Genomic DNA, 7,997 nt, shown 5'->3' on the forward strand with positions numbered 1-7,997 from the left:
AATAGTTTGTATAAAAAATTGCTTCAAGGATCCAGCAATTACTGACTGAGGAAATCAAAGGAAAACGGGTGATTTTTAGCCATATTGAGAAAAAAATCCGCGGTCACAATGTATTTAATGTTAATAATTATAGGTCAAAGTACGGCCTTCAAAACGGAGCCTTGGCTTACCCCGGACAGCAATCTCAGTTTTTTTGCATAAAAATTGTTTCCAGGTTCAAGCAATACTGATGTTTTTTAGAGTAAGGAAATCGAAGGAAAACGGGTCATTTTTAGCCATTTTACTTGGAGAAAATAAAATCGGCGGGGGCTGCGCCCCCCAACCCCCTCTCTATCTTGGGGCCTCAATTGCCGGCCCCAAACCCCTGCCTCCCCTGAATTCGAACCCTTGTTACGGCCCTGAAAGCAATATCCATAATTTGTTTTGAAATATTCTGTGGCTGTTACAAAGTTCTTGCTCAGAACTGAAGGATCACCTGAATGTCACTACATAAGATAAACAACAACTGCAATTAACAAATTATATGCTTTATGATATGCAAATTTTGTATACATGTATGCTGCGTTTTAAAATGAAATTGAATACAAAAGAGGGACGAAAGATACCAAAGGGACAGTCAAACTCATAAATCTAAAACAAACTGACAACGCCATGGCTGAAAATGAAAAAGACAAACAAACAACAGCACACGCGACACAACATAGAAAACAAAAGAATAAACAACACGAACCCCACCAAAAAACTAGGGGTGATCTCAGGTGCTCCGGACCGGTAAGCAGATCCTGCTCCACATGCGGCACCCGTCGTGTTGCTTATGTGATAATACATCCGGTAAATAGTCTAATTCGGTAGGTCACATTCAGGAAAGGGAAGGGGATTGTAGTTACGACGTAAGGAACATATCCGATATCATTTGTGATACGGTTATTCCATAACGGTCAACCAACTCGTGATGGCGTCCGTAAAATTTACGAAGGGATGATTTCAACTTCACCATTTGGAACTCTTGGTTTAATACCTTCCTTGTGAGCAGCAACCCTCTATCAAGAAAATCATGATAGGAAATGCAAGCACGGGAATATCGTATCAATTGGGAGATATATACCCCGTATGCAGGTGCTGCTGGAATGTTGCTACTTAGAAATGGAAAGTTCACAATTGGAAAGCTGAAATCATCTCTTTTATTGTAAAGTTTTGTTTTCAACCGACCCTCATTGTCAATTTCTAGATGTAAGTCAAGACATGAGGCCGACTTAACTGTATCTGTAGTATCCTTGATCTCTATTTAGTGAAAGAACATCATCTATATAGCGAAAAGTAGAGTTAAAGGATAGTGCTAACTTCTTATCTTTCTTCCTAAGAAGTTCGTGCATGAAGTCAGCCTCATAATAATAAAGAAACAAGTCGGCAAGTAGAGGGGCACAGTATGTTCCCATTGGAATGCCGACAGTCTGTTGAAAAACACGTCCTCCGAACGTAACAAATATGTTGTCAATCAAGAAATCAAGCATCTTGATAATATCAGTTTCAGAGAATTTTTTGTTCGAATCAGAGTGATCCTAGAGTAGGATTTATCCCTCCCTAAGACAAGATACTTGTATCTACGTTGGCCATTCTTTCTTACGAAGCGAAGCAATACCAACTCTTTCAATTTGTCTTTTAGTTTGGAATGTGGAATACTAGTGTACAGAGTAGAAAAGTCAAATGTTTTAATACTGTTACAAGATGAAAGAGAGTTATATTGTATGTACTCTAAAAGATCTTTGGAATTTTTATGTATCCACATCTGATTCACGCCCCCTCTAGAATAGGCAGTTTCACAATAACTTTGAAGCCCGTCTTTGATTGCTGATAAAATAGATGTTAATAATTTAGAAAGAGGTTTCGTGGAGCACTTGGAAGACCCAGCTATATACCGTTGTTTGTAAGGACACTTATGTAGTTTAGGTATCCAATACAGTGATGGCAGATCCAGTTCTTCGTCTTTGGTTGAAATTCCAAAGGAACACAGAACAGACCTATGATTATCCAGGATTTCGTCTTTGGTAAGTGTCGTGAGGGTATATGTTGAGTGTCCAAGTGAATTGTCAATACCTAATTCGTTTATCAAGCAGTTAATGTAATGAGTTTTACATACAAAAACGATGTTGTTTGGGGCTTTTTCTGCGGGAACAACAACATATTTGTCATGGAGGTAGGATAGGTGTTTTGCAACATTTGGGTCTTTAAAGATTGACGTAGCATGGGCATTGATAGACCCATTCAGTTTCTTAATTCTGATTTGTATCAACGACCTCACTGCCTTAATCCATTCGGAAAGAGTGTCTACTTCTTGCTTCTCGCGCTTAGCCCATTGCCTGGCAAAACCTCAACTGAATCCATCAAAATTTTAAAGTTGAATTTCCAATTTATGGATTTAGGCTCACGATATTTCGGACCTTTCGATAACACATTTCGTAGAGAAGTGTTATTAACAATGTTGAGGTCACCGGTAATAACGTGGCCAGCGGGATTATATGAATTGTGTACTAGCACAAGTGCAATCGGGAGGTTTAGACTTGAAGTCGTCAATATCGAGATCCTGCAAAACGTGTTGGTAATTGAAAATGTTTGTTGCAATAGGTTTGGTATATGTATAAGAAATGATTGGTACAGACTGGTCTTTGAAATAAGGAGGTTTTTTCGATTGAACTAATTTATGATGAAGGATATTGCCTAAGTTGACGCCATCGATACCTTTGTTAAGGAAAGATCTTTTCTCTTTTTCATCTTTGCCAATGCGGACTGGCTTGAAAAGTCTGTGACTTGCAATATCCGAAATTATAGCTGTAATTTTGTATAGGTTGGAATGAGGGTTTGTAACAGTGGATTCCAAACATAAATTGAACAGAAAATGAAGTTTTGAAAGAGGTAATGAATAAAATTTCGTGCGAATGTGATGAATACCTAACGGCTTTTGTATAAATGGCAGCAAGTCATTAATAGATACATCATGCAGAGAAGGTGATGTATAATGACGATGACCATGACTGCGTCTACGTCGAGGAGTCGAGTTGAAAATATTCATCACATTCACCGAGTTACACGAAGGACTAGATAGAATACCTATACCATCAATTTTGTCATTGCAACCATAAGGTGTCGCAGTTCCCAATTGTCTAATCCAGTAGTCCTCTTTTTGTCTACGGAGAGTTGTTGAAAGATTAGGACTGTTAGAGCTATGGTATATCTTTTCGATAATGCGAACTGTCATGGAAACGATGGAATGATCGGGCTGATTGAAATGCTGGTATAGAATATCGTTAGCAAGTCTCTATACATATGACTATTTGTTGGCCGATAGAGTTGTCTTGTCTCATTGGCAATTATGACACTTCTTTTTAGTTTTATAATTACATGTACATTGCAACCTACCTAATCCAATTTCTTAGTATACCAACATCTTGCTTAAACCGACACTTTTTTTATGTTCCCAAATTATGCCTACCCTTGCAGAAAAAAAAATCCTGAGAATTCCGACAGCCTGTTTAATCCGATATTTTGTTCTGGTCCCCCAGTATGTCGGATAAGACTGGTTTAACTGTGCATCCATTAGTTGTGCATCAGTAAGTTGTATGCCTACTACATCACATCGATATCTATACGTCCGACATATATGAGTCACGTTTTAGAGTCAAAAGCTCGGACATAAACAAGTCGATTTTTATTGTTTCTGACTTTCAGAAGTCAAAAAATGAATTGATCTTTAAAAAAAAATGTTTTCATTTAAGACTTATTAAAGTCAGAAAATGACAGACTTGTTTAGGTAAATTTAGGTTTATGAATATATTTGATTTTAATTGGTGCCAAAGTACACCACCTATGATATTATAAATCGTTCCGATAGTTTCACAAGGACCTAAGCTATCTATATTTAATTATCTAATTGATCATTTTTTACTTAATATACATGTAAGACTAATGTCCTTATTTTGTTTGAGTAAATAAAGATTATTTAAATTCTTTAGGCTTGTATGCATATTTTCTTTAGATGACAAATACTTGTCTTCCAATGTTTCATGTAGATGCTTTACCATTTTATTGATATGCTTGGGTCTTGAAGTTAACCAATTTTGGTAACGTATTGACTTGTAGGAGTCAATATTTGCGTTTTAAAATGAAATTGAATACGAGTCTCTATACATATGACTATTTGTTGGCTGATAGAGTTGTCTCATTGGCAATTATAACACTTCGCGAAATAAATAGTCATATGTATAGAGACTTGTATTCAATTTCATTTTAAAACGCAAATATTGACTCCTATGCATATATAATATATCAGATTAAATCTTCAACATGCGAAAAGTAATAAATAAATAGAGCACGCATACTTCTGATCGAAGTTACTGTTAAAATTCTAACAAAATATTTCCCTTGTCCTTTTTTAATAATGTCTTCATTCAAGACAATAATTTGAATTCCTCATACACATGTTAATAAGGTGCACTACTTTTGAAATACAGATGTGCCTACTAGATGTGAAATGTACTACATTTAAAGTGCATGTATTATGTATAACTGTACTGTTTAGTAAATACTTTTCAAAATGTAAACTATGACTTGAATACTGCAATATCAATATCAGTAATGCAATAAAACCACAGCTAAGAAGTTTTATTTGGCAAGTTTAGAATACTATTGTAAAATATGTGTGTAAATCAATTGTATTGGTGGTACAGATACTTCAATCAATTCAAAAATTGTTGTGTGTATTTATTATTGCAGTTTTTGAAGGTACGGAATGTTAATTCTTAGAATACATGTAGTTTACAAATGTTAATTAGCACAAAAATAGCACACGATTTTTTACAATATGTTTTAATGTTGTTATTTTTTCATATATCGAAGGTTTTGAAAAAAGGACTTTTCAACAAAAGAGAAATTGCGATGAATATTGCATATCATAGTTAGACAAATGAACAGATACCTCATACAAACGAAACGCTTCAACATGAACAATTTACAAATATACAAAAAGTAGACTTCAAGAAATATGGGTTTTAGTTAAATGTAAAGACATATATCATCATATAAATTCGATCAGAATCCTACACATTCCTAGAGGAACAAAATCTTCTTAAAATAACTTTGCCCCACACAGCCGATGTCAAACTAACAACCTGTTCCTTATGCATTCTGAGTCAAAACTCACATATGTATGCTGCTATCGTATGACAATTACCATCGACTCATTCGAAATTAGAATTTGTAAATGCCATTAAACATCTTTCACTGTTTGGTTGATTCGGTTCATTGGGAAAAAAAATAAAATCCTTTAATTTGGTTTGCTGATCCATTCCAAATCACTGTCCTTGTTAAAGTTGTAACCTCCCAACCAGTATCCGAATACTTAAAATAATAAGAAAATAAAATGTATATTGAAATTGAAATTTCAAAGGTTCCGTATAATTGATTCAAAAGTTATTTTATTGAGGTACAAACTATAGATTAAACATATTCGTATGGAATATAAGTATGTTTGTGTCATTGAAATGTCGATTCATTTCCGTATACATTAACTGATACCGAGGAGGTTATATTAGAAGGAGAGTGAACACTCTGCTTGATATAAAATTAGCATCCCCAGGTTAGCAGTTCGATCAGAGAAAAATGATAAAATTATAAAGAAACCGACATGTTTATCACCCACTTACGGCGAGTAGTTCGGGCTATTAGATATATCGCATATGTCACGTGGTTGTAATCAGTGACTGGGTCATTAAAGTTCAGGTGTATTTTAAGTTACAGTGCAGTGCATAGGTGTTTATGATTTGGAAAAAGATGTGACGCGCATTTTCAAAATCAACCGTCTGTCTACGATGAAAAAAGATAACGAAATGACAAAGTTATGAGGGTTTAAAGGAAAGTTAGTGGGCGATTTTTATTCAACACTACATTGCTTTAAACAAAGCTTTTCGCTTTACCTGTCAATTTCTGCTTATGAAAGTTGGCAGGTAATAATCATAGAAAATATACGAATATGCAAAGTACTTTAGTTACGGTGACCGGTAACGACCAGAAGGAATATTTGCAATTGAAACATAAAGAAATTTATCGGGAACAACGTAAAAGTGACTTTCTGTTATGACTGTTGATATTAACATGACGGCAATGAGACGGATATTCGTTTTATTTCTACTGGTAATAAGTTTACTTTTAACATAAAAGTTTAATTTGTAATTACTTAATAAAAAATGTCACACAAAATCTAACCAAAAATCTGATTAACATGTCAATAATTGTATATTCGGTCAGTTTATGACACCTCGGGTGTTTCCGTTCTTACTCGGTTATGTAATAGGACAAAATCTCCCTCTGTGACAGAGTCGATCTCAACTAATTAACACCCACATACAGAAAAGTCGGTAACATGTTATGTGTAATTATCGTCTTTCGTCCTCTCTCCTTCTAATATAACCTCTTTGCTGATAATTAACATTCACAGATGGAGATAGTGACCATAGTTATCGCTGCGTTTGAATATTCTAATATTTTCACTGTACATACAACACTTTATTTGTATACAAATCATTATATGCAATCTGATTCAATATTTTTCGCCTTTCAATTATTGTTTCACAATATATATTCACGTTAGTCGTGTGAACTAGAGTACATATATTATAATTATAATATTCAATGTGACAATTTAAGTTAAATGTTGAAGTAAATACATTCTAAATATTGATTATCCAAGGTTTTCTCATAAGCATAACAAGTGACATATATGTGTATTTATTAAATTCAACAAGAAAACCTTATGTACAAAATGCCCACAAAAACTTTTAAATAAAATGTAGCTGCCCTAATGTGCTAAACGATATGTTAACATTTACTAGACATCAACATTTTAAACCAAATGTTTGATTGTGTGTGCATTTTATATTCCAACATCGTGTGACATTATCTACGAAATGACATAACCCAAACAAGAATCAAATAAACATGTATATACAATTACATAAAATTGAGAATGGAAATGGGGAATGTGTCATAGAGACAACAACCCGACCATAGAAAAAACAACAGCAGAAGGTCACCAACAGGTCTTCAATGTAGCGAGAAATTCCCGCACCCGGAGGCGTCCTTTAACTGGCCCCTAAACAAATATATACTAGTTCAGTGATAATGAACGCCATACTAATTTCCAAATTGTACACAAGAAACTAAAATTAAAATAATACAAGACTAACAAAGGCCAGAGGCTCCTGACTTGGGACAGGCGCAAAAATGCGGCGGGGTTAAACATGTTTGTGAGATCTCAACCCTCCCCCTATACCTCTAGCCAATGTAGAAAAGTAAACGCATAACAATACGCACATTAAAATTCAGTTCAAGAGAAGTCCGAGTCTGTTGTCAGAAGATGTAACCAAAGAAAATAAACAAAATGACAATAATACATAAATAACAACAGACTACTAGCAGTTAACTGACATGCCAGCTCCAGACTTCAATTAAACTGACTGAAAGATTATGATTTCATCATATGAACATCAGGCACAATCCTTCCCGTTAGGGGTTGTACAGTTCAAGGATAAACATTCCCCAAGTGTTTCTTGCAAATAGTTCATTAGTGATAAACTCGCCCTCAGCTTCAGTTTCTATTTCAGCCAAATTTCCTCTGAAGCATGTACAATTATTCTGAAATATAAGATCAAATAAACCCCATGTAAATTGTTATGAGTAAAATCTGTGTTAATGTATTTGAAAAAAAAACAAAACATTTGGCTATTATTTTCATTTCTTCATGTATCTTTTGGCTATTGTATGTAGTTTCAAACTTGTCGGTTTCAATTTATTCAGATGTAACCCGTCCAAACGTCAAAAAGGTTGAATGCATGACGTTTAGCTTTGATTGTTCAGTGGGACAGACATTTCGTAACATGACAATCATAAAGGGATTGATCGTCTGTTTACATTTAGAATGTCCTTCTATAATCATTATATATTTATAA

The sequence above is a fragment of the Mytilus edulis genome, chromosome 7 (genome assembly GCF_963676685.1).
Source record: "Mytilus edulis chromosome 7, xbMytEdul2.2, whole genome shotgun sequence".
NCBI lineage: Eukaryota > Metazoa > Mollusca > Bivalvia > Mytilida > Mytilidae > Mytilus > Mytilus edulis.